We start from the raw sequence: 27,476 nt of genomic DNA on the forward strand, positions 1-27,476 counted from the left end.
TTCTGTTGATAAACCACTTTATTTGAACAATCTGAAAGAGCTAAGTAACATTTTCTCAGTGCAAATGCATAGCTGTATTTGGCAGACCTCTTGAAGATTGAAGCAGCAGCTGCTCTTTCATGGCACCTTAAAGTGGTGGGTTTTCATTCCTCACTGGACAAAGAAAGGAAAAAGAGTGAAATTTTGCAAAAAATATTCACTGTACAACATGAATGCAAGGATATGCTTTAGACTAATGACAGCATATGGTATCCGTCACCAAATAATTTGCACGCCATCATGAAATACCGTAGTTATTCAATTACAATATGGTCACGATTACAAGGTAAGGGCACAGTTGGGGGACCCAGGAACAAAACTTAAGTATGCACACTAATATACGGCGATATAGAGTAGCCAACGAATTATTTAGACATGGCGTGTATCGCCTGAAATACTGTTACTAACCCAGCCAAAGTGCAATATAGCAACCACAAAATGGGGGAGAAGGGAGCCTCAGGACTTGGTGTGCGAGATCTTGCCTTTAGGTGTGGCTTCACGGCAGCGCAAATTCTGCCTTAAAGTGTAGCTTCACGGCAGCGCTGTGGCAAAGCTACACTATAAGGCGACATTCGCGCTGCCGTGAAGCTACACAAATAATGAAAAGCAAAATTCATATAAGGCGGGCGGAAACTTCAAAGCTAAGGATTCTAGGGGGAAACCTCGCCTTATATTCAAATAAATACGGTATAGAAACGCCTGTTGGTCCGCGGGCATAAATGCCTGCCCCATGAAATGAACTTATATGGCATTCATATCATGGAACGTTTCTCTATCCGCCACCCGAGAACGCGCTCTGTAGCGGTCAGGCTCCGCCGAGAGATATGCAGTAGTGCAACAGAAATGCAAGTGTTTGCAAGCTATATTACAAAATAAAAATATGATTCTTTTGTTCCTGGTCAAAACAACCTTACTCAGTGCAATATTGGTGCAATTTATCTTATGTTTCTATACAAAATAGATCATGTTTACACAGTGTGCTTCTACTTACATTCACTATCGCAGTACTGCATATAAAACAAGTTGTTTTTTCAATGGCCAAACATATATCAGGGTCACTATAGAATTTAAACAAATAAAAAGGCATATGAATGAACTAGTTGGTAATTCATAATGAGGTGACAGCACAACACGCTGACAAGGGCTGCACACAAGCACAGAGTCTGATACAATGTTTGCATCTATGCCTGTCACTTGTCCCTTGTCGGTTTTGTGCTGTATCGCTTTCTTGGATAACTTTGTCAAGCCGAATGTGCACATGTTCAGCTTGTTCAAGTCACACATTCTTCCAAGTTGTTCCCTAAAAACAAATTTTGTCCATGGTAAAGAAAGCACAGGAGATATAACTATGCTTTCTATTGTAATGTAAAATAATAATGAAAGGGTATTTACTTCAGGTTGTGAGGCTGAGCTTGCATGGTTATACAATTTTAGAGCTGTTTATAATGCTTTCAGTATAGCATGGTTAGGCAGTTTTATTGAAACCTTGCATTTTGAAGAAAAGCCTTTTTTTAACAAATTAAGCAGTTTTGTGTAAAACAAAAATTAGCAATATCTTTTTCTGAAGCTGAGAAAATACCAATAATAATTCGGCAAAATTAAATATGTGCAGATCTCTTGTTCATTAGGAAGAATATGGCACTTAAAAGGTTATCCCACAGTTTCACAGGCAAATTTAATGGCATCAAGTACTCACATGTTAACTGCAAATGTCATTTGCATGCTACCTGCATATACAAGTAGATTTATTAGTTATAAATATTAATGCCATTAACAATGTAATGATTTTTGATGACTCAACCCTTTAACCCCCTAAATAATTGCAGAAAAAACATAAGTTTCCTGAAAATTTTTCTAGTTGGAATTCTTTTTCTCGCATTGTGATCCTTAATATATATTACTAATTTGTTTTTGGTTAGGAATAACACAAAAATTACAGAAAAGGGCAGCTTTCCCTCATTGCCAACAGTAAGTCGTCTTTGGCAATGGGAGCAGCGCAGAATTGGGCTCAACAAGTGACTCTTCATTGGCAATATTGGTACAACTTCCATGGTGCATAGAGCACCGGATTGAGGGTTAAAGGGCTAAGTGATCAAACGCATGCCTGCATAACTTGCTCCTGATGCTTTACTTTCAGTGGCATGCTTCGATGACAAAAAAAAAAAACCGTTACGGTTCAAAGTAGCGCTCTAAAAGTCATTATTTGCACTGTCTCCATTTTGACACCTTCAGAACTACAGGCACCATTCTGCTTCAACTTGGGGCTCTACACATTTTGCAAGTATGCTTCCAGGCACAATAAAGAACATTTTGGAGAAAGGAAACTCTCTTTGAAGTGTACTTACTAATGCTGTTTTGTGACATTGCTTGCAGTTTTAGCCAATAAAAGCAATTTTGTTTTTAATTTCAATTTCAAGCTTGCTACACTGACCTCATGTGTGACACTATTATACCTGCCCGTTTATACAATTTTGTAGTGAAATTCCCGATATTTAGAGCTTCTTTACAGTTTTTGTCACTACAAGTATTCTATATTTGATTTCACAGTTTAAAGCATAATTAATTTAAAATGTATACCATGTGTCCCACACAACTTGTTCCGAAGCTTAAAAAAAGTGCCACATAGCTGGCCAGAACCAAGGTAATGTTTGCTGTTGCTTGGAGCAAGTCAAAACTTTTTTTTGTATATTGGCTAATTACTTAATTCATTAATTACTCAACTTCATGAAATATTCACAGCAAGAGTGTCAGTGGAGAAAATTGTAGACCATCCTGAAAAATCTACAATCCAGCTTTCTGCTGCAAATATATGCTACATAATATAAGTTTTTTTCCAAGCCTGAAAGAAAGCCTGCAAAACACGAAAGTGCAATGCAACTAGTCGTGCGGCACTTTCCACTGGCTTCTTTCGTTGGTCCTGTCAGGGTAGAATTAATAGAAGTCAGCTGAATATAGGGCAGATAATTCTAGCAGTGACTGAAGGGCACACATGCTGGATCACTATCTCACAGAATAAAGTCCAAATTTTTTTTTAAGAACACTGAATACTCAAGTAATAAAAGTATTTACTATATTTCACAAAATTTTAGCATTTGTTTGCTACGACTGAAGTATATTCAAATTCTTAAGTTGGTTGGCTGGTCTGCAATGTTACGTATACACATGTGGTCACGCTCTAAAAGTAATGGCAATAAGAAATGTACCTTAGCCATTTATGCCATTAATTGGAGCTAAGTGCAACACAGGTATTAATGTGACCTGACCTGGCACACTAGAGCTAAAATACTGTGAATTATGTGCAAGACCAAAATCACCTCATGCAATCAAGCTACACAGGAGCACAACCACAGCTCATAATCTTTTTGACTGTTGAACTAGTGCAAGGCTTCTGTCAAGAGTATGGAAACACTGACAAAACGAAATGCAGGTACGAAGCAAAACGGCACAACTTTCGTCTCTGCATAGGAGGATTAAACACACCATAATGAAAATTAAATGTGCAGCAGATGAAGCAGCACAGGACATGTCAACAAACTAAGACGTGCACTTCCCTACTAAAGATTGATATGCTGTTCTAGAATAACAGCTTTCCTACCTGCTGTGGAAAGACACTCTGGACATATTTTTTTCTTCATGGAAAGTAACGATATGCAGAAAAATTATAAACAATGGAAAAAAGCTGAATTTACACAACTAGTTGATGTCACCATATGCAAATATACAGGCAATTCTACCACATAAAGCAATTGTCTTGCAACTAAAGCTTTTGAAGGGACTGACAACCACCTGTTATGATGCCTATTTGCTTGTATGTAACAAAGTTTTGAGTGCCCAATCCTGCTGCAGTAATGCTGAAAACATATTGGAACACTTCTCTTTAATGTTAATATTTAGGTCCAATCATTATGTACCACTGGAAACAGCGGCAAGCACAATATTAATTGTATGCTGCTGAGGGAGAAGCCAAGTGTAGCCTGCCCATAAGAAATTGTAATTTTTTTATCAAAGCAATCTTCATGCGGTTCATGCATCCCAAGTTGTTTGGTTATTTTTGTCAGCATGATTTTGTATTTTCTGTCGGACTGTTCAGGCTATTTCCAAATCAACGTTTTGAAAATGAAACATTTATCACACGCTATTACTTCCGATGGTAACAAGCGGTAGGAAATGCCAATAGTGCCCTTCTAGCAGTGCTTGGTGCACCTTCACGACAGCCCTATTTTGTATCCCACAGGGAGACAACAGAACATGGGGAGATTCACTCACTAACATACAAAAGCACCCATGCACACCACCGTGCAAAGAAGACTGCCACAGTGCTGAAGGTCCACTCGTCGCCATGAGAGCAGCACTGATTGCAAGTTTGAACAGTGCTTGCATCGCTAAATACATGAAAAGAAAGTGCAAATGCCTATGACCTATATCGACATTTTTAAATATAAGTATGTTACCGTTAATGACAGCTGCCTTATGTGTATCAACACTTTGTTAATTTGGTCACACGCTGGGACTGCAATGCAGGTTCAGAGCTTGACAGTCAAGTGCTGTGGCATGCAGCTTTTGGCAACTTTCAGTGCATATTAAAAAAAAAATTTGCAACTAGTACTTAAACTGCAAACATCCTGTTGAATTCTCCCCATATAAGCACATTTGTATCTTACACTAAGATCTTATGACACATTTTAGTTGGTTGTCAGTCGCATTAAAATGGTGGACCAAGGCGGGGTCGGGACGGCGCCGGACGCATGGTAGGCTGCGCCGTGCACCGGGGTGGGACACTGTGTGTCGTGCGGGGTGGCTCGTGGCCGCCGGTGAAACCTTCCACGTTGCCGCCCTTTTGCTATTGATTTTAGTCGCCTTCGGGTTGTTTCGCGCGTGTGTGAGTCGCCGTCTGCCGGAGGACCGCTCGCAATACTGTCCACTGGACGAGCCGGCCCCTGGCCGAGTAGGGCGGGGCTCTGGCCCCTGCCGGCTCTGCCGGGACAGTGAGCGGCGGTCCTTGCGCCGGGGAGGGCGCGGCGTGCACGGCGGCCTTTTTGCACGGCGGCCTTCTCTCAATTAATGTGTCTCCCTTAATTAAAAAAAAATGCATACAACAAAAGCTTGGGATATTGAATGGAGAAGTAGTATTGTATTCCTCCAGCATCACCTCAGATTCATTTAGTTATACTGCTTTAGCTCTCATTTTTTCTTTTACAATATCTAGGCATGCCTTGCAACATAGAGCTACTTTCCCATTCAAATTTTCTGCCCATTTTCCAAGACAATGTACATGGTAAATTTTAGAACATGCTCCACAGTTTATTGTTTTGCCTACTGTTGTCTCTGCTGGCTGCCTGCAGAGACAATGCAAATTGTATGTGGTATTTCTTTGTCGCACATGAACAGTTAAGGTATTTGTTACTGGGAAATCATCTATGGTTCCTTTTTGTAGACATTTAAGCAAGTGGCTCCGTAACATGGACTGATTAATATTTAATTGTGATGGGTCTTTTCCTAATGCTATGTAATACATATTAGCTATGGCAAACAAACCGCAGTCAAGTGTGGTGCCCTGATTCTGTGCCGGTTTCGTCAAGAAAGTTATGGTTGGAGATGGTGATTTTAAAATATGACAAACCTGTTTAATGGCATCAGGAGGAGTGTCTTGATCTATGGAATCATAGACAAAGATTGCATCTTGGGAAGCGCCTATGTTGGTAACTGTAAGCCAATGATCTGGATTCCGAACATGCAAAATTTGAACAAACATACCAGTGACCTGAGAGAAACGTAGCCTTTGGCCTAATAGAACATCTTGGAAACCTCGCACATTGGGAAACTTTCTTTTTGTTAGATACTGGGCAATGTTAATTACACTATCCGACAGTGAGCCACCTCGCATCAGAGCATTTAAGTCATCTTCAGTGAATAACTTTTGTAAATTTGCAACATGTCAGCTTTGATAGTAGCAAGGGTTATTCTGCTCTGCTGTGGTTGGAACGCACGCTTGACAGCTTTTACCTTTTTAGGGCGCCCTCTTCTCGCCTTAACCACAGGAATAATAAGCTTTGTATTCACTGTTTTGCCTACTACATTAGCAGGGCTCGCTTGAACGGTAGGCTGTGTTTGGTTAATTTTTGTTTGCAATGTTACAGGAACTTGATTTTGTGTGAATGTGTTCAAATTTCTGAAAAATGCCTCACATGAAGCTCGCTTTTCCATTAATTCCTGAGTGCTGCAATTTGCCAGGACGTTCGCTACAGCTTTTGACATATTACAAAGTGTCTCATAGGCATAACAGTACTTTTGCTGAGGAGTGTCTAGTTTAATGGAGGGTAATGGTTGAACGCTGCTTGTTACTTTAGATTCCACAAATTCTGATGTCCACTGCTACTATGTAGCTTGGCCTGCAAAAATTATAATTTGACTCAAATCCTATTTCTCATAACGTGAAACAGACATAGCAGAAGCACACAAGATGAGTGTGTGTGTCAACGTGTGCATATTGTAGAAAACTTAACACTACGTATTGTTAGGAATGGCCGTACGGGGTGGCAACGTGCCAGCTTTCAGCCCGCTGCACGTGTTCCAAGCCCACCAGACAGGGAGCCCTTCCGAGAACTGCGGATGACCGGCAGCCACGTGGCGCGCGGTCAGCTCAAAAATGTGGTACTCCGCCGTGCCACCCGAGACGGAGCACAGTTCTACGAAGCCCTCAGTCGTCGACTCCGGAGCCTTTGTGTGTATGGGCTCGAACTTGAGTGCATTAGTGTGTGTGAGCCATACTGCGGGGCGGCGGCAAGTTTACAATGATTGGACGAACATTCCCGACCATTCGTGCTCCGTCCACGCCGAACGATGACGTCGAACTATGACGTCAAGCGGAGAGCTTATAAGCAGCGTTTGCCGGCTGCTAGAGTGTGCTTGTGTCGTGCTCGTTGTCGGGAGCTGAGTGCTCTGTCATACTAGAAATGTACTAGTGAGCTGTGTGCTCGTAAACTGTTTGCTGTATGTTAGTTTTGCGGGCTCCATATGGGAGTCGCGCTAGACAGCCAATGTATCCTGCTTAAACTGTTAATATGTAAATAAATCCTGTTCACCGAGTTCCTGTCTACGACCTTCATCTCCTTCAAATGGTGGCAGCGGCGAGATAGTCCGACGACTCCTACATCTGGTCGACAGCGGTAGGACCGTCCGACAAATCCTACAGTATACAGGGTGTCCTTTTTTAGCTGCACCAATTTTTTTTTAATTTCATGTGGTAGATAGCACAATTCTAACCCTTGATCTAAGCTACTTGATAAAGTGGGAATTACTTCCACAAGAAATAAGAATGCCTAACTGAATAATTAATTTTATTCTAATTAACTTCTGGTTTGTTACTTTATGGCACCTATTTCAATTGACAAATTGCAGCTGGTGAGATTGCAATGCGTATCCACTTGGAACACATTATCAGGACTAGCCCAGTTTTGAGATATGAATTTTCAAATGTCCAATGAAATGCATTGATGTTCCAGTTACCTTTGTGCGTCAATGCATAGAACAGTTTTTATAAGAAGTAAGTGGAACAAAAGTGAATTTTTACGGCAAGTTTGATGCCGCATATCTCGGAACTGGTGCCATCCTCAGAATTTGTTCCCAAGTAGATATGCCTTTCAAACTCACTAGTTACGTTTCGTAGATTTAGAATGCCGACAAAGAGAGGGTGATGCAAACGTAGACATGGCCAGCAAGGGTCAAAGTGCAGTGTCTGTTCTTATCAGCTTAATATCTGATATGGGTTCTATTTGGACCCAAGCTATTAAACTTATTTTTGCAAGTTGCCGGAGTGCTTGAAGCCTGCTTCACCAATACTTTTGTGCAATATTTTTGTGTGTACGTTAATGAGGCAAATATGCTGCAGTGAGGGTTGTCAATGCATGTGTGAATGTACCACTGTTAGAGCATAGGAAAAATAGAAGTAAGAATATTGGGCCTCTCAAATTAGCAAATTAGTTAAAAGACCAGGAGAATAATTTAAAGATACATTTAGAGACGTGTATCTGCCTTAAATACTGCATCTTTAAAATCAACATCGTCATCATTAACCTGTTTTATGTCCACTGCAGGACGAAGGCCTCTCCCTGTGATCTCCAATTACCCCTGTCCTGCGCCAACCGATTTCAACTAGCGCCCGCAAATTTCCTAATTTCATCGCTCCACCTAGTCTTTTGTTGTCCTCGATTGCGTTTTTCTTCTCTTGGTACCCATTTTGTAACCCTAATGGTCCACCGGTTATCTAACCTATGCATTGCATGGCCTGCCCAGCTCCATTTCTTTCTCTTAATGTCAATTAGAATATCAGCCGTTTGCTCTCTGATCCAAACCGCTCTCTTTCTTTCTCCCCTTTAACGTTACGCCTAACATTCTTCGTTCTGTCACTCTTTGCATGGTCCTTAACTTTTTCTCAATCAAGCTTCTTTGTCAGTGTCCAAGTTTCTGCCCCACATGTCAGCACCGGTAAAATGTGCTGATTGTACACCTTTCTTTTCAATGATAATGGTAAGCTCCCAGTCAGGAGCTCAGGATGTCTGCCGTATGCGATCCAACCATTTTTATTCTTCTGTGAATTTCCTTCTCATGGTCAGGGTTCCCTGTGATTAATTGACTTAGGTAAACGTACTCCTTCACAGACTGTAGAGGACAACTGGCGATCCTGAACTCTTGTTCCTTTGCCCGGCTATTTATCATTATCTTTGTCTTCTGCATATTAATCTTCAACTCCACTCTTACACTCTCTGTTAAGGTCCTCAATCATTTGTTGTAACTCGTCTGCATTGTTGCTGAATAGAGCAATGTCATCGGCAAACCGAAGGTTGCTGAGATATTCGCCATCGTTCTTTACTCCTAAGCCTTCCCAGTTTAATAGCTTGAATACTTCTTCTAAGCATGCAGTGAATAGCATTGGAGAGATTGCGTCTCCCTGTCTGAACCCATTCTTTATAGGTATCTTCCTACTTGTGTAGAATTAAGGTACATAAGCGGTCTGTACTCCTTGATTGCGTAGTGCATCTATGACTGCTGGTATCTCTAGTGAATCAAATGCCTTTTCATAATCTATGAAAGCCATATAGAGAGGCTTACTGTACTCTGTGGATTTCTCGATTACCTGATTAATGACACGGATGTGATCCATTGTAGAGTATTCCTTCCTGAAGCCAGCCTGTTACCTTAGTTGAATGAAGTCCAGTGTTGCCCTTATTCTATTGGAGACAATTTTGGTGAATATTTTATATAATACTGGGAGTAAGCTGAGGGGCCTATAATTTTTCAGTTATTTAATGTCTCCCTTTTTGTGGATTAGTATAATGCTTGCATTCTTCCAGTTTTCTGGGACCCTTGCGATCGATAGACACTTCGTATAAAGAGCCGCCAGTTTTTTAAGCATTATGTCTCCTCCATGTTTGATTAAATAAACTGTTATTCCATCTTCTCCTGCCACTCTACCTCGTTTCATGTCTTGCAAGGCCCTTCTGACCTCATCGCTAGTTATAGGAGAAGTTCCTGTATCCTGTTCATTACTGTTTCTAATTGAGGTATCCTGACTCCTCTGGGTATTGTACAGGTCAGTATAGAATTCTTCCGCTGCTTTTACTATATCTTCGAGATTTTTGATGATATTTGATGATACCTTGCTTATCTTTTAATAGTTATATACTAATATTAATATTATACTGTATATAATATTAATGGTTATATTTTAAAACAAAATATAACATAGTCTTGGAAATTGCCATGCATAAAACCACGCTTAACAAATTACTCAAATGTATGGTGATATTCATTACTTGCATTCTTTGCCACTGGCTTAGCAACTGCACAATTCCTTTTTTGATAAATCTTGGAGAAGTTTACTGGAAGAAACAGATAAATCCACTTAAATGTCCTCAGGTGTTGAGAAATTTTTCATGTTGACGAAGTGGTCTGAGGGTACCACCGTATGTGAGGAGGGAGGGACTGTCAAGCAACACATCCCACTCAAGCACAAGCTATCTTCCCTCAGATATTGTGGAATCTGGCATTGTCATGATGAAAAGCAATGCTTCTTTTAATTTAAGAACTCTGCCCTTCTCTCCTAGATTGTTGTGCATAACTGATTGAATAAGCAACAGTAGTTTGCATAAATTGACTATTACATTGTTTTCAGTAAAGGATTTCTTGGGGAAAGGTTTATAGTCATTGTTTTTACACAGCTGGCCACTTATGGGAGGCAGTGATAAAGGTTGCAGTCACTGAACTTTTGTAGAACTGAAATGTGTTGTTGGTTAATATATGCAGCTTTTTAGAAATGGTCATGAGTTCAGACATCTATAGATTGAATAGACTATCCACGTACTAAGCACTTCGATGGTAGTTCTCATTGCTTTTCTTAATTTTGTTAGAACTACCAGAGGTTATCTTGCCACTTCTTTGTTTGTGCTCTTCAAAAGTAAAGCGAAATGAGTGAAAAAAATTTAATGTAGCAGGCAAGCAAAACCTTTCAGTTGGAATGTTATTCCAAATGTCAGAAAAATATTGTGAATGAATCTCTGTGAGTGAACATCTGAATTGCTTCATGCTTATGCAATCCGTAAGGAGTCATTTTCTTAGAGTGTAAAAGAATTAAGATGAGTTGGAGCACACTTTTGCAGAAGCAGTGTCCCCTTGTTTTTAGTGGTGTGTGGATGTTTCAGATTACAAATATTGAATTGAATAGTATTTGCTGTTTGATTTGTATTTGATTTATGAATTGATTATTAAAAATTATGGAATAATAATTTATTTTGATTATGTAAAGAATAACATTTATTGTGGCCTCAAAGAAGAGAAGAGGTAGGAACTGAGGACTATTCTGAATAAGTCTGCTGAAAAGAGGCTGTGGTTCCTATACATGAGCGCTAGTTCTTGAGCAAACACAGGGGTCACAGTTGTTTGATTTTGGCAAAACAATTTATTATTTGGCCACTTGCATGATGTATCAATCATTTTAAAACAATGTGCAGTGCTTTAGTATTACACTTTTCTCCTTGAACAAACTCAACATTTTGCGTGGCTCCAGATGTGCTATTCCAAATTTCTTTTTTTCATTACTGTCATTGCCATAGCATACCACGATAACTAAAAGTAGTTGTTTCTCATTTATGCGCTCCTCAGTTGACTGGACATCTATTTTGCAAACAGCATAATATGCATTTATATGTGCCTGTAAACAAGCCATGTAAATAATGCCAACACACTTCATTTTTTACAACTAGCACTCTACACTTACTTTATATTTCAGCAACTTTAGAAACATTTTAAATTTGATTCAGTATTTGGAGGTTGCTTTCCCCAAACATATGTATATGCAGTAAGAAAATTTCATTATTTGAGCACCCCTATTTATTTTCTGAAATGACACTATTAAATTATTTTAATCTCCATTGAGGGAGGGAGATAAAAAAATGGGAGGGGCTGTTACATCACTTTTTGTGAAGTCAGACAATGCCATTTGGTCATGCAGCCCAAGCAACTTCTCCATCTTTGTAGGTGCTGTCAGAACACCCATGTATGTTTTCTGTTTCTATGCTACTGTGCACCAGCTTTGCGAGTCTGAGTGCATCACCTCTGTGGCCACAAAGCTCAGTATGAGCAACTGCGATGTATTTTAAGGTTACCTTATGAAGAAATGGAAACTACCTGATTTCGGTGCACTTTGCATGCATAGTACTACGATACTGTGTAACTTGACAACAGATAGCTTCTTTTTTGTGCACAAAGAACTTGGAAGTGTGATAATTCCCACAATAATTTCACTATTTTTAGTATGCAATATTTTACCCAACTTTGTCACTTGCCATTGGTGTTTGCAGGTGTGCTACACATTTTAAATGTGGTACTACTAAAAAATAGGCTGAAACCTATTTATGGATGGTGCTGCATGTTAATTTTACCTGGTAAGAGGGAGTGCAGAACTTAAATCTGTTTATTGAAAAAATGTTTGAGTTCAACACAAGGTTTAGTAGACTTACATGGTAACAACTTGTGAATGGGGTGGGGACGTGGCCATAGCTATTGTTCTGTCTCTAAAGTGCTACCTAGACAAGAATAGATACATGGTAATTGAACAAGGATTCTCGCTGAAGCCATCGTTTTGACAAAGGGACTTGTCTTCATAAGGCCAGCAACTGCTACAGATGAACAGGTCACTTTTGTGAGTATATATTTAATGAAAGTTTATAAGAAGTTGCAGGCATGAAATAAGATGGAAATTATTTGCGTTATGTTGGCTTATTTTGAGGAGATAACCTTATTTGGTATTTACAAAATGTCATTGTTAACACAAACTTAGCATTTGTAGCCATTTTCATGGCTACTATACTGCACTGTACCCCCTTCAGTCACGAATTATGGTATTCTGCCAGGACATTTTTGGAGCTTGCAGGTATTAATGTTTCAGGTGTCCAGAGTTTGAAGAAAAAAATTCCCCTCTCTAGGAATATTATTTTGCAAAGTCAATCGCGTCCTCATATGGAGACATCATGACTCAATACTTTCTATCGCAAGTTCACTATGTCACTTTAAAGGAAGAAGGGAAATTATCTATTCAAGGTTGTGCGAGTGGTGCATCCACTGGTCGACAGGTTGTGATATTTGAAGAAGTGGTCCTGAGCTGTGATGCACAGAAAAACATCGCATTTCCGGCAGTGGCCCTGGTTTCTGCCACACACTTCTCATACTTGCTCTGCTAAGGAAACGGCAACTGGACTTGCTGGGGCCAGTGGTCCTTTGCATCCTACCTCACACAATCGCATCAAGTTGAGAGCAAGGATGGTGACTCAAAATGAGCTATTCAGGTTGGACATTAAGAGAAAATGCTAAATTGCAGCACAGACAAAATTCTCAAATACAAAAACAGAAAACAGTCCGTACTGCTTCTGCAGGTCAGCTTCGCCCAAACAAAATTCTGTTGTTCTGGGACCAAACTAGGAATCTCTCATATCTGGACAACCATTCGAGGAAGCGACATAATTGCCAGACTGACGTTGTTCGTTTCATGGTCCGGAAATGTGAGCATTTACAACCTTCATGACGAAACAGTGTGTACGACGATTTGTGAATTTAAAAAATGCCACCACTTAAAACTTAAAGGAACACTGAAAAACACAGTTTAATTCTTCAACGGTGAACTAGATTGCCCAAGAAGTCCAAAAAGTGTCGGTGGTTTTAAGTTTTCGCACAGTGGCTATGGGTCGCCGGCGTGGTAAAAAAGATTGAGTGAGTCACAGTGTCTCCGAATGGAGACTCGGATAAAAACAGGATCAAAACTATTCAGTAATAGAACTATGAGTATTGTGCAACTGCTTTTCATTAAAAGTAGCTCTTTCTTCACATAAAACAGGGTTTTTAACCGTTCTGAATGTTTGAGGCTGCTGCGAAAGAGAAATTTGAGCAGCGACAAACCAGAGCTTCCGTAAAACATGGAGTCGTCCGTCTTCAAACATCTTTTTCTCTAGTAGTGTTTCGTCGCTTTATCAGATGGCGTTCATTGCATTTATGTATGCTTCCCATATTATCCCCACCAGTGTGCAGTGTCACTCCTTCGCTTTTTGATGAAAAACGCAACATAGAAAGTCGTATCTTCATACGGAGACACCGTGAGTGAAAGGGGTACCGTACCCATAACAGCCATGTAACCATGATTGGATGTAGTAGTGAACAGGAAATGGACGTTCAATGTGTAACTATTGATCAGGTTTGAAGGGCTTTGCAAGATAAGCCCTAGGAAAATGTGGCAGGAGAAGATGAAATAACAGTTGATTTGATAAAACATGGAGGAGATATTGCACTGGAATCTTGCAGTCCTTTATTCACAATGCCTAACAACGCTAAGCGTACCAGACTTTAAAGAATGCGAGCATAATCACACGAATGGAGGTGTTCAAGAATTGGAAGAACCACAGACCCATTTCTTTAGTCTCAGTATTGTACAAGACATTCACTATCAAATAGAATAAGGGATACACTTGACCACAATATTCCATGATGGATCTCATCCAATAAGACATTTGAGACCGTAGCCAACCTCTCTGTATGACCTTTGAAAAGTACACATTTGGTTCAGTAGAGACAATAGTGGTCATAGAGGCATTGCAAAGAAGTAGAAGCATACATGTATGCCTTATTGCAGTAGCGTAAAGTCACGCCTTCTCAGTGCATAGTTTTAGGCAAGCACCCTGAACAAAGCTTATGCAAAACTTTTGAAGACATTATTGCCATCCATAAATATTCTGAAAATTGTGTCGGCATGCCTCCACTATCGCTACACAGCTGTAAAATCATGCATCTAATCAGCCTGTGATTTCGTTCTCTTAACAATCATATTGTACGTCATCATCTGTTTTTTTCTGCACCCAATTGTACATCCAGTATATATTGATATCAACATGCAATAAATATTGGTTCTAGTCAGCACAGTGTTGGATCTCCTCTCATCGTCCTGTTTTTAGCACTGTTCCCTTCAAGAGCTTTATTAATATTTTACCTTCAGGTACCACATACAAATAATAGGAAACATGGAACAGCAATGCAAAACTTTTTACATCAGTGATTACTTTGCCTCCTTCAGGAACTCCGTTGAATAAACTTCCTCTAAGCATCTGCCATCCTGGTGTCCTTTCACTACAAGATTTCGAACGTTATGGTCAGATACAGACAAAGGAAACTATGTTTGGGTCTTGGGTGCAGTAGTAAATTTCTTAGCATCACTGTGAACAATTTACGAGGTGCCCAGCATTACCAATATAATCCTGACAAAAGTGTATGGGAGGCTATGCTTGTAGTATATGACGTCTAACAATGCTACAAGGCAGTGCAAATGCCATAGACATGCATGCATCTTTGTGACATGCACTGCTGTGTCTCAACACCTTCAAAACAGTTTCACAAACTTTTTTTTTAGCAATACCCGACTCAACGTTGCTAAATTTTCTAAAAGCCATACTTCTATGTACATATACCACTGCTCACAATGCTTTTGTCACCAGTTGCAAAATGATGCATTCAGCTGCAAGTCGTCGTTGCATACCATAACGCCATATGAGACCTTTCATTTGCATTTAAAGCAGATGGTATAGAAATAAAAAACAAGTGCAGAGATCATGTATCTCTTTGCATAGTATGTAAATGTAATGATTCAGGAAAGCTTTGCTTATAGTGTATTGCAACAAAGGCAATGGATTTGCAGCAATTTAGCACCTAATAGACCAATCTCACCATGCCTAGCACGCAGATGCATGCTTTTTTCCTGCCATGTTACTTGTAGTTCTTAGGAGAATTTGGAACATGGTGGGAAGGCACTGCGTAATAGTTATAGAGTTTGCATATTCACCAACATGAGTTTAGTGGAAGCAGTGGTGGTGGTCACAGTGCATATTCAGCGACTACACTTCTGGCCAACTTGAGGGGCTGGAGACGTGAAAGTTCATTATCTCAATGTGAATGGCATGTGTTTCAAAGCTTGCATCTGTTAACATGCACCAGCTATGTGAAGCAGATTCTTTTCTGTTTGCGGCAGAAAATACTCAAGGAAGTATATAAAGGAAGAAAAAAAAACGTTCCTCTCCAGTGACGCTTTGCATTAATATCCAAGCTTGACAATACCAAATTACGACACCTTGCATATAAATGGTGGTGGTCATGTGTTTACATTTCAGCAGTGACTCGACCAAGGATATAATCTGCATGCATGTTTAAATATAAGGACATGCATTGAAATTTGCTTGAAGAAAATGCTTTTGCAATGGTTAATATCACATACACTATGAGGAACTTGGAAGCAGTAAGCTTTGAATGGAATAAGGAAAGCAGAAACTTCAAACAAGATGGATAGAGAGACAGACACAGGACTCTCTTTCTGTCCCGCTTGAAGTTTGCACTTTCCGCTATTAGACTGATAATGAACCAACTGGCCCAGCAAAGGATTTTCTTAAATGGTAAGCTTTATGGCTTATTTGACTTGCTGTTTTCAAGCACTCTAATAGTTGTACGAAGCAACAAAGTTGGGTAGCACGATTTTTGTTACAAGGTGCTTGTTGGCACGTTTTCGTGATTCATGAAAGGACCTTAAAGATCAGCAATAATGCCTAAATGTGACCAGTTGAATGCAAGGTTGTGAAGCATTGGTTATGCTTTCTATTGCATTTTTCTTTTCCTGCAGAAAGTGTAGAAATGCTTGGGTGAACTGTTTTTTTCTTGAATATATGAGCGTGAAGTTAATTCTTTGTTGAGCCCGAGTGGTTACAATTTGCTTATGTCACAAGACGCACTCACTAATACGCAACTGTAGCCCTGCAGTTAAGGTGCTGTCTATCAACAATGCCAGGAGTTCAAGAAAGCAATCTTATCTAACCTGCTAAATGAATGGGTAGATTTTTGATGGTCAGGGATGTGGCTAGGACTATTGTATAGCAGATGAGCGCAGGTATACAGACCGAGCAATGCATGTTTGTTCTTGTTTACAATGGCCAAGCCTGGCCGTGTGAGCAGCACTTCATATTGAATGCTCATTTGTCCAGTATATTTATCTGGTATTGCTGCATGTCTTTAAAGCCTCTCTTACTTCTAAGACTTCACTGCACATGACTGATCCTTTCATTTGTTCACATCTTTATGCCTTTCACAGCATCGTCGTGTCCATTGTGGTGCAAATGCACGATTGCCACGTTCCATTTGCCTAAGTTTTACAAGCTGCACTAGCAGCCACAGCAGTTTTTCACGAAATCAAACCAACAAAAAAATTTTACTTGCTTTTCTGTGAGGCTAATTTGCTGTAGTCCTTAAACATGTGTTCCTGTGGCCAGCTGTTGCCTTTTTGAAAGAAATAAAGACTTAGAGAATTTTTTTCCTTTGCATTTCATTGCAGCATACAGGGACGCAACAGTTTATTCCTTTACTATAATGTCACAATGCTTCAACGAAAAAAACTGTTGCCTATGATCAAAAAGACTCGGTGGATTACACATTTCATATGCTCTCTGTTCACAACTCAGCTGTAGTACAATTACCAGCATGCACCACAGCTGTGGTGGTGTAGAAAAAAATGAGACCAGTCTACTTTGCCTTTTATAATTTCAGGAAGGGCATTCCATCAGTCTCGCCCCATTTCTTTTTATTAATAAATTATGTCGAGTAGGTTTTGCAAATGAACCGTCTTTTTCCAGGGGTACATTATGTGACTGCTTGTATTAGAGGATTATTTTTCTTCAAGCTTTAACAGGGACCAAGTTGCAAAGGTAGCATATATTATATATAATATGGCCAGCCCCAGTGATAGCAGTTCAGTAGCATCCGCACTTAGATGAAAGGTAAAACTAGTAAATTAATTAAGTGGTTGGAAAATACAGCACCTGATAAAATATCTGGCTAAATGCGAGGTGTGCACCTGTGCTCTTGTCCACACATCCAAATCACATAAGGTACACTGTTGGACATGCTTCACTGTGGAGCTGCTAAACAACAACACGAGTGTGATTGACCATGTATGAACAAAGTAGGGTAGTTCTGATCCAATTCTCATATGTAAAAGACAAATCAAGTAACAAGGAAGTTCTTTATATAGTTAAATATCGTGAACATGGTTCAGAACAGTAGATGTGTGGTAGGACTAATTCGGGCTCGCCAACAGCAAACCAAACAAAAAATAAAGTACAAGACTGGAATGTAGAGTGCAAGTTGCACAGACGTACACTATGAACTGCAACAGCTGCTGCAAGGTATAGGTTGTGCAAAAGAAAGGGAGATACCTGAGGCTTGTGCTCAAGTTGAAGGGGTCAGGAATGCCGATGCACCAGCTACACGATCATCCAGCTCGGCAACAACCAGCAGAGCCAGCAAGTGAAAGGGCAAAAGTATGCAGAAGCATGCTTTTCTCTAAATCAGATTACTGTTTAATTGATGTCAAAAGCATGACTTTAATTGTGCACAGCAGTAGTGATCAGGCTAGGCTAGCGCGCAGTTGGCACGCATGTTTCAAACATGCCAGAGTGCATCGCAAACCAAATTTCGTCATGCAGTCTGGCATGTTGCCATGCATGAGCAACACACCTGAGAACTTTCTTCGACATTTCACTTGTTTAGCTTCCTCAATTTCTTAAAACATTGATGACTACTGTTACTGTGGCACATATTTCAACAGTGGCAAAGGCAAAATTTTTTTTATAGGGAGAGCAGGTGGATGGGCTGCACCAACATGACTGCGGACGGAAAGGGGGCTGTATGTGTGTGTGTGTGTGTGCGTGCGGGGGGGGGGGGGGGAGTGAGGGTTTGTGCCCAGTTTGCTACCCACTGGCTTTGCCACTGCTTCCAGATAGTCCATGAAGACGACTTTGTCCCAAAATGTGGACATATCAGATAAATTGCACAAACCTGGATTCTGTATTTCTTTAGCCGAGGGGAACAAATGTCTTTTCTTATGGGATTGTACAAAAATACTGAAGCGGCCTGTATGAACTTGAGGCAGCCTTCTTTTTACTATATGAAAAAACAGACTACAAAGCCAGAGAAAGCACAGGGGAAATTGTGTTTCATTGAAATGTAGAAATAAAGGAAATGAAAGTGGATGAAAAGACAACTTACCACAGGTGGGAGCTGAACCACATTATACGTACTGTGCTATACCAGTTAAGCTGTCATGAGGGCCCTCCCTTGTTCACTTTCTTAGGTATTTGTGTACACGTACAAAAAGAGCACTAGTAGTGCTAGCCAGGACCACTCGTAGCGAACAGCACATGTGGAACATCCCTTTTTAAGAACAGGAGTCGCATAGTAAATCAGCTTCGCAGCAAGCAACTGGTCAAAGGTATTTTCTTTGGCTGCCTTGATGCCATGAGGGAGCATTTAAGGGCTTGTTGTCCAGTTGCCTAATCCTGAAGTCGTACAATTTGACATCATCAGTTAGAGATGTTCCACATCCCCTGACATGGCCGGGAGAAGCAGTGCTGGCCAACCCTCCCAGGACTACCCCTTACACATACAGATAGCCAAGTAAATGGGAGGACGACCACATCATTAGCTTAATTGGCAATGCACAGTATGGGTGTTCGGCTCCCACCTTCAGCAAGTTATCTTTCTATCAACTTTCACTTCCTCTTTACTTATTAGTTCTACATTATGATTTCCCCTACATATTGTTCAGCTTCACTGTCTGCTTCCTTCACAACATTGTAAATAACAGAAAATTGGGTCCATCAATTTCCTTTATTCTTTGTGCCTTGTTCTCTACTGCTGCTGATAGTTTACAAAATCTCCTTCACAATCTGTCCTTGTGTGAAGAGAAATTCAATCACCGGACAACACCCTGTTTGAGAAAAGTCCAAAGTGATCGACAACTTCTTCGGTTTGGTGCTGAAAAAGATTTGAGAAAAAATACTCAGTAGTCATCCAAAACATATTTTTACACAATGCCTTAAAAAGTTTTAGACAAGAGGATCATGCTAAGGGATAAAACTTATCAGAATTTTGTTATACAGATCAAGAGATTACTTTAACTGCGAGGTTTTGACATGTAACTTAACTGTGGTTTACATCGTAGGTTCTAGTTTATTTTGACCACCGGAGATTCCTTAAAGTGCGCCCAAAGCTCAAATGCAAGTGTTTTTACGTTTCGCCCCCATCAAACTGTGGCTGTTAGAGCCGGGAATCAAACCACTGAGCTTGTGCTCAGCAGGGCACTATAGACACTGAGCTGCTGCAACGGATACCAAGGGATGACCGAAACAAGGCTTGCGAAATTCCACAAGGTGAAGAAAGACTCACGGGATGAAAAATTGGCATTTTCTCGATTGGCATGAGCCTAGAAACTTGCACATTTGCATACACCCACCTACCAGTATAGTGTCTTTACATTTCACATCTACGTAGTGCAGGTTCTACAATGACAAATTCCTGATTCGAGCTTAAGAATAGCGCGAAAATAAAATCCAAGAGAAGGACAGGATACAAAGCTTGATTCCTACAATGAATCTACGTCGTGTTTCCATACAAGTTGCGAAGAATGTTCGTGCAAGCATGGCGCCTCAGATAACAGCGTAAGAAACAACAATGCTAGTATACATATCAGTTTAGGGAACAAGCTGCATTGCATTCTGGCTTCAAGACAAACTTAATTTGACAGCAAGATTGAGCCCGAGTAGAACACGTTCCTATATACTGGTTTTCATAGTTTAGATTACGGTTTCTCAACATGTGCATTTTGAAGTGTTGCGAGCAGGTGCAGAATGTAGATGCTGTAGCCTTCTTTGGGCTTTCTAGCAGGTTCTCAAGCAAGTCGTGATTCACAATCGAGCCGAGAAATCCGTGATTAGGGAAACTGTAGAGTAGACGAAAAGTAGAGGTAAACGCTGCATTGAGTGCCATAAAAATTTGCGACAGCTCACTTACTCGCGCATTATGCAAAGCCCCACGAAAGATGGGGAAAAAAAAAAGAAAAGTCTTCACGATCAACGTACTCAAGTAAGCGACAGCAACAAACGTTTAGAAATATTTTAAACCTTTCTGTCATAAGAGAAGAAAGTGCCGCCAAGCTGAAGACACACATGAGCTCCATTTACAACAACAAATTCAGCAAACAAGAGCAACAGCACTGAAAAACAGAACAGAAGCTGCACAAAACCACGTTATGAACCACAACAGGCACTGCAAGGTATAAGGAAATGAGTTGCTTTAGGCTTGGGCCCAAGTGTCGCTCATGATCGCAAGCTCAGGCACATTTCGGTTGTCCCAGCACAACTAACTAGCATATTTTGCTACACAATACAGTAAGGAACCATAAATTTATGTTTTAACTAAGCTCAAAAGTGGAAGCAGCGCGCACAAACTGTAGCAAAATTGTTAACCGGAACACGCCATACTTGTTTAAACGTCACAATCATGTGGTCAAAAATGTGACATCACTTCCGTGCATGGCAGTAGCATTTTGGTATGGGATTTCGCCTCTACTACGCGTGTCACCAGTCACCGCCTTTTTTAAAAACCCATATGGGTCTCAAGAATTTTCCTTTTCGTGTACCCTCCTTGATCTTGCGGGTTTCTACAGAACTGATTTGCCAATAATTGGGGTTAGGAGCGGGCAAATGGTCAACGGCCCTGACTTTGACTGCCTCGATGCCTTGGGTTAGCAAACGAGTTTATTGGCTACTAGCCTGCTTCTAAGGTTACATGCAATTAAAATAATTTACATTTACTAACACATGCAGGATCGTCCTAATACCGTATGCTTCCATGAACTCATGCACTGCCCAAGGTCATGACACGCGAAAAGCACAGTTCACATTAGCAGGCCTTGCAAAGCATGCCAAGATGCACACCCTGAAATTTATTTGAATTGTTTGAGTGCTCCCTAATATGGTCATTTCATGGGACATTAAAGGAAAATACAAAGCAGACTACTAAGTAGTAGTGGACTATACTACTATTTGCAAGCGTGCTAAATTCTTACGCCTCAAGTTTCTGTTCCACCTCCTTAACGGGGGCTACAAATTACACAGTGGTGCATATGTATCTTTCTCTGAACAGCGAAACACTAGAACTAAACACCTTAAACATTTAATTGAATACAGGTTCCACACAGACACATTCAGGTATTTTTTCTTTCCTCAGACAATCAGTGATTGGAATTCATTGCCTAGTGATATAATTTGTTCATCTGATGATTTCCTTCCTATGCTGGAAAAATAGGTCTGAGTACGCATCTTGATTTATAAATATCGCCTACAGACACTGCAAAATGTTTGTAATTGGTTTGGTGTACTTTTTTTGTTGTTTGCCTTATGCTTCTGCATTTTTGTTCATTAACCTTTAAGGGCTGACTCAGGAAGGCCACACCCTCTTATTGTATTGCTCAACTACATCTTCTTGTAAACTACAATATTAACAAGTGTATAAGTTTGTCATTCATATTTTGATGCAATGTATTTTCCCATGTCCTGCAACAGCCTCGAAATGGAGGCCAGCAGTGTGTATGAAATAAATAAATAGATGCGGCCTATTAAAGTAGCATTCCATAAACCTCAGAGTGCTTGTTTCGTGCCAACAAGACTTAGTTTACGAGGAAATTGCGTCTGAAGGGTCCGCATACCTAGAGAGGAATTCAAATCACCTGCTCCTGAGCAGGGAGTGGCGACGTTGCATACGCCACGACTGCCCTTTGCTTTCATCGGTGAGTAAAACAGCGCCCTACGGATGGTGCTACAGTTTTCTACGCAAAATGCGTATGTGCGGCCATGGAGCAACCGACCAAAGACAGAACATTGGATTCACCACTGCAGCTGCTCTAGGTCAAGTGGCATGGACTGTTCAGACATACCACGACATCACATGAACATAAAATTCTCTGTGACTTGAAGTTTGTGCAAGTTTCGTGAGCCAGAAAAGCCAGCTCAGCACTACATGATAACTACTGAAACACAAAAGCGTGGGCGATGCTTTCAAGGGTAACCTCAATGGGTTCTTTTTTCTAAAAATCAAATAGAACTAGACAAGAAGCATTTTCTTTCATGTTATAATGTAATGCAGCGATCTTTTTATTACTAGTAGATGAGTTCCAGTGACAGAATTTTAATGAGGAGTGCCTTCATCATCTGGCTAGTACTTGAATGTCTAAGGGAGTGTCTAATTGTGTCCTGCATTTACTTCAATTTCTCAATTACAAAAGCTCTATTCGCAGTAAAATTATTACAATATCATCGAGCAATGCTCAAGAGACGGGCCGCCACGAGAGCGAAGATGACGTCGCAGCTCTTAGTGCGAGCGAGGGTCGGCCTGGCTGCCTGGCTCCAGAGTAACCTGTAAATAGCCCCTTTCATCTGTCTTTTCACACGTAACATTCTGGTGGAGGTGCGGGGTACTTCAGAAGCCGCCGCCTTCTCTCGTCTCGTCACTCTTCTAACCTCACCACCCATTCTCGCCCACTTCGACCCTGATGCCCCTGCAGAATTGCGTACAGATGCCAGCGGTCATGGCGTAGGTGCCGTCTTAGCCCAGCGTCAGCGTGGACAGGATCGCGTTATTACTTATGCGAGCCACCTCCTAGCACCATCGGAGCGCAACTATTCCATTACGGAATGAGAATGCGGAATGCCTTGCTGTTGTCTGGGCAGTTGTGAATATCCGTCCTTACCTTTACGGTCGCCCTTTTTCCGTAGTCACTGACCATCATGCTCTCTGCTAGCTTTCATCACTAAAAGACCCTACAGGCCGGCTTGGTCGATGGGCTTTGAGGCTACAAGAATTTTCATATTCCATGGTGTACAAGTCTGGCCGCCTGCACCAAGACGCTGACTGCTTGTCGCGTTACCCGTTGACAACTTTGACTCCTCCAATACTGCCAGTGCTTCACGACGCACCAATGGCAGGACACCTTGCCGTATCTTGAACATATGACCGTGTACGTCGCCGTATTTTTTGACGGGCCTTGCCCGTTCCGTACGATGTTGCGTCGCCGCTTGTGAACTTTGCCAACAATGTAAGAAGCCTTCCCACCGGTTACCTGCAGCCGCTCGACATCCCTACCAAGACCTTCCATCGTGTCAGCTTAGACCTTCTCAGCCCATTTCCGGAATCCGGAATCTACATCAGGAAACAAGTGGGCTGCAGTCGCAGCGTAGTACGCAACCCGCTCTCTTCCGACCAGTTGCGCAACTGATGCTGTGGACTTCCTCCTGCATGATATAATTTTGCTGTATGGTGATTCGTGTCAATTGCTAACAGGCCATGGCCGTACGTTTTTGGCCAAAGTCATTGACGACATCATGCGTGCCTGCTCAATACAGCATAAATTTACCACCTCCTACCACCCCCAAACGAACTGCCTCACTGGGCGTTTGAACCGCACCCTTACAGACATGCTATCCAAATACGTTTCAGATGACCACCGTGACTGGGACCTCGCTCTATCTTACATTACCTTTGCGTACAACTCTTCCCATCTCGAAACTGCTGGCTTTTCCCCATTTTACCTCTTGTATGGCCGAGAACCGACGGTACCACTCGACACTGTGCTTCCACCCGCCACAGCTTCAACTAGCGATTATGCCCGTGATGCAATCGCCCATGCTGACCATGCTCGCCAACTTGTGCGCCCTCATCTACAAGTGTCTCAAGACAAACAGAAGCATTTACCCTGTTTATTTGCCCTATGCTTTCTCTGAATTGATGGCCTATTTTCACCATCTCGTCAAAGAATGAGGGCTCAGCTCGATACGGGCTATCAGCTTGGAAGATAAGAATGTCCGAGGAGGCCTAAGGGAGGCTCGGCAATTGTGGATACTGTTCAGAATTGGCTTTAAAAACATAGACGGTTTTCAGCTAAATGCATAGGAAGGACAGTTCATTTGTCATAAAGGTGCTTAGAGTAAATACTCACTTGTGCACTAAACATGAAAGTTTTAGCAATCTAGTATATGCTCCTGACAGTGCAGCTTGCCAGCAAGCGCTGCAACATTTGTCACAGCAGAAGTGCAACGAGGGGACAGATGGGGAATAGGCACCCTGCAAAACAGTGCAGTTTGCGGCTTTGAAGCTGGTCGGGGCACAGCATGGCATTGACATGTTCAATAGAAGCATCAACCTTTTGAAAGGCGGGAGCTGACGCATACGCTTTCCATTCCGCGTTGTGGTACTTGTTAAGTCGTCAGTCCTCACATCACTGGCAACTGCGCTTTCCATGCTCATATGTTGACATTTCTCATGGAATTGTCATTCTTCTGCCTGTCTGTGTAGAGGTTAAGATGTCCTCTTTGCCACATTAGGGCGAGAAAATTGTTTAATAAATCAAGATTAACATAAAATACATGTTTTCTTTAGCTTGTTGCTCTGGGTGATCTAGTGCTTCACTTGAAACAATTTTTGTGTTTCCATCGCTATGAATGTTCGCACTCAAGCAAAAAAAAAAGACCCATTCTGTCACGCCAAAAATGTGTGCAATAGTGTACAACATTTATCTACGTGAAAGCAAATAATTTTGCTAGTGGCTCTCGTACCACGAGACAAGGGTGTATGAAAAATCATGCCAACCATTTTGCATTGTGCTGTGGGTTGTTCTATGAGATACCTCTCAGCTGTGGCAAGTTCTATGTGGACCAAACCGCCCAATGCCTAAATGACTATTTGAGGGAGCATTCAAACAATTTAAATAAATCGGATGGTGCAGCGCACATTGCAAGGCCTGCTCATGTGAGCCGTGCTTTCGCACATTGTGATCCTGGGCAGAAGTAGCAACAAAACAGCACATGAACTCACAAAGGAATATTTTATCAGAGAGATCGTGCACATGTCAGTCGCACTTCAATTGCCTTAATTCCCCAGAAGAGCACTTGTTTAATGCCAATTTTTTTAGCATTACTAGACAAACTAGCACTGTCACAACATTCGCCTCTTGCATGTGCACAAAATTTGTACCCTATCTTCCATCCTTTGAATCATTAAGTCAGTTGGTAGTTCGCACTTTCATGCGTCCTTCCTCTATAAATATCTTTTTGCGCACAAAAAGAATATGCGTCGCAGATTTCACCAACTTGCCCAAGACGAAGTCCTAGTCAGTCTCAAAAATCTCCTTCAGAGATTTTCTTGTTGTGATGAGAATTTTTGTCAATGCATGGCACTCTGTTCGAACAAAGTGACAGGTGGTTGACAACTTCACTGAAGATGGGAGAAAAGAAAGGTTATAGAGGCAAAAATTGTCACATTATCACCCAGATATGTTCCCTAACGCAATGCCTAAAAAGATTTTTTATTTGTTGGACGAGAGGATCAGGGTAAAGCTCAAGACCTATGAGCATTCTATTGCACAGACAAAAGGATTAACCAAACAAGCCCTGCAAAGTGCAGCAAGGTCAAGGAAGATTCATACAATGGAAACTTGGCATTTGCTTGAGAGTGGCATGCATGGACCTGCAAGCCCACACCGGTCATATTAGCATGCATTTCCCATCTATAACAACATGCAGGTTCCTGCAATGAACCTACGTCATGTCTACAAACAAGTTGCGAGGAACATTTGCGCAAACCTGGTACCTCGCACAGCGCCATCATAAGAAGCAATACTAAATAACAGCTTAGCAAACTAGCTGGAAGAAATTTAAGAAAATTTCTCGGTCTTCACGACAGCCAATCTTTACAACAAAATTGAACCAGAGTAGAACTATGAGTGGCTGGGCCACGTTTTGCAATATTTGTTTTCATAGTTTACATTCAGGTTGCTCAACATGTGCCTTTTGAACTGTGGCGAGCAGGTGCACAAGCAAGTCGCCATTCGCTAGCCACCAAAATCCGAGGTAAACAGGGAAACAGCATGAAGAGGTAGAGGTAAATGCGACATTGCCTTAAAAAAATTGCAACAGCACTTACTCGGGCAATATATGCAACAGCAATCCTACGAAGGATGAAGAAGAAACTTTAATAGAGAATGGTCCGGCAGTTTTTGTTGTGGTGGCCTCAGGTGGCGGCTCGAAGTCCTTGAACTCGAGCGGCAAACTCGAGCGGCACCTTCGGCTTGCCGGATGGCCCAGAGCTGCGGTCTGCCAACTCTGAACTTTTGAGAGCCGCCTCCCAGCGGCGGCAACGCCGATGGAGAAGGTCCCCGGCGGCCCTCGAATCCGGGGCGGCGTCGGGAAGAAGCGAGCTTGAGGCTTCCCGCACTCTGGCTGCAGCAGCAAGCGTTTAGAACGCGTTTAAACGTTTTTACCATAAGAGAAAAAAGTTCTGCCATACTGAAAGCCAACATGTGCCCCATTCACAACAGCAAATTCAACAAACAAGAGCACTGAAAAACGTAACAGGAGCTACATAAGACCACACTACCAACCATAAACGCGCTGCTCCAGCGTTGCGGCCAAGTGTCGCTCGTGATCGCAAGCTCGAACACCATTCGATTCTTCCAGCGCAACTAGAACAACATTCTAGCACACAATACCGTAAGAAACCGTAAAATTGTGTCTTAGCTAAGCTGAAAAGCTGAAGCAGCTCCAGCAGCGCGCGCAAAACTATAAACCGGAACACGTCATACTTGTTTAAACAACGTCAACATAACTCTGACGTCACTTTCGTGCGTGGCAGCAGCGTTTTAGTATGGCCTTTCGCTTCTACCACGCGCGTGTCAGCAGCTTACGCCAAATTCTTTTAGCGGGTGGTACCCCTCTCCCATCTCTCGTTCGCACCGCCTTGATTGCCTCCTGCACTGCGCGTGTTTGGGCACGTTTCGTGCCGCGCGCGGTGTGTGCCTACGGGTGTGCGCGTGGACATTTCATTCGAAGGGCGATGTACAGTCTGTTTCACATTTAGGGGGAAACTCGGAGCACATTGCATCGCGGTGCGGCGAGCGCTTGAGTCAGGCGGAGGCAGCAGCTCGCGCAGGTGCTCGAGGGGCGGGATCTTGAACGGCGTCGTCTGCTACGGCGGCG

The 27,476-nt window shown here is 41.7% G+C and overlaps 1 long non-coding RNA gene and 1 pseudogene across 4 annotated transcripts; one reads left to right on the forward strand and one right to left on the reverse strand.

Moving 5' to 3' along the window:
• LOC126530846 (uncharacterized) lies at window positions 1-26,993 on the reverse strand. Of its 4 annotated transcripts, none has more exons than XR_008612170.2 (4): window positions 26,882-26,991; window positions 26,425-26,720; window positions 1,736-1,766; window positions 1-153 (listed from the first exon to the last, which is right to left on the reverse strand). It is a non-coding gene; the product is annotated as an uncharacterized lncRNA (long non-coding RNA). The 4 variants fall into 4 exon arrangements; XR_011891440.1 differs by lacking the exons at window positions 1-153; window positions 1,736-1,766 and adding exons at window positions 19,265-19,425; window positions 25,597-25,716 and having other exon boundaries at window positions 26,882-26,993; XR_008612161.2 differs by lacking the exons at window positions 1-153; window positions 1,736-1,766 and adding exons at window positions 19,265-19,425; window positions 25,593-25,716 and having other exon boundaries at window positions 26,882-26,993.
• Window positions 7,747-7,928, forward strand: LOC126531008 (U2 spliceosomal RNA; annotated as a pseudogene).
• Window positions 26,994-27,476: the final 483 nt, after the last annotated feature.

The sequence above is a fragment of the Dermacentor andersoni genome, unplaced genomic scaffold (genome assembly GCF_023375885.2).
Source record: "Dermacentor andersoni unplaced genomic scaffold, qqDerAnde1_hic_scaffold ctg00000371.1, whole genome shotgun sequence".
Taxonomy (NCBI): domain Eukaryota; kingdom Metazoa; phylum Arthropoda; class Arachnida; order Ixodida; family Ixodidae; genus Dermacentor; species Dermacentor andersoni.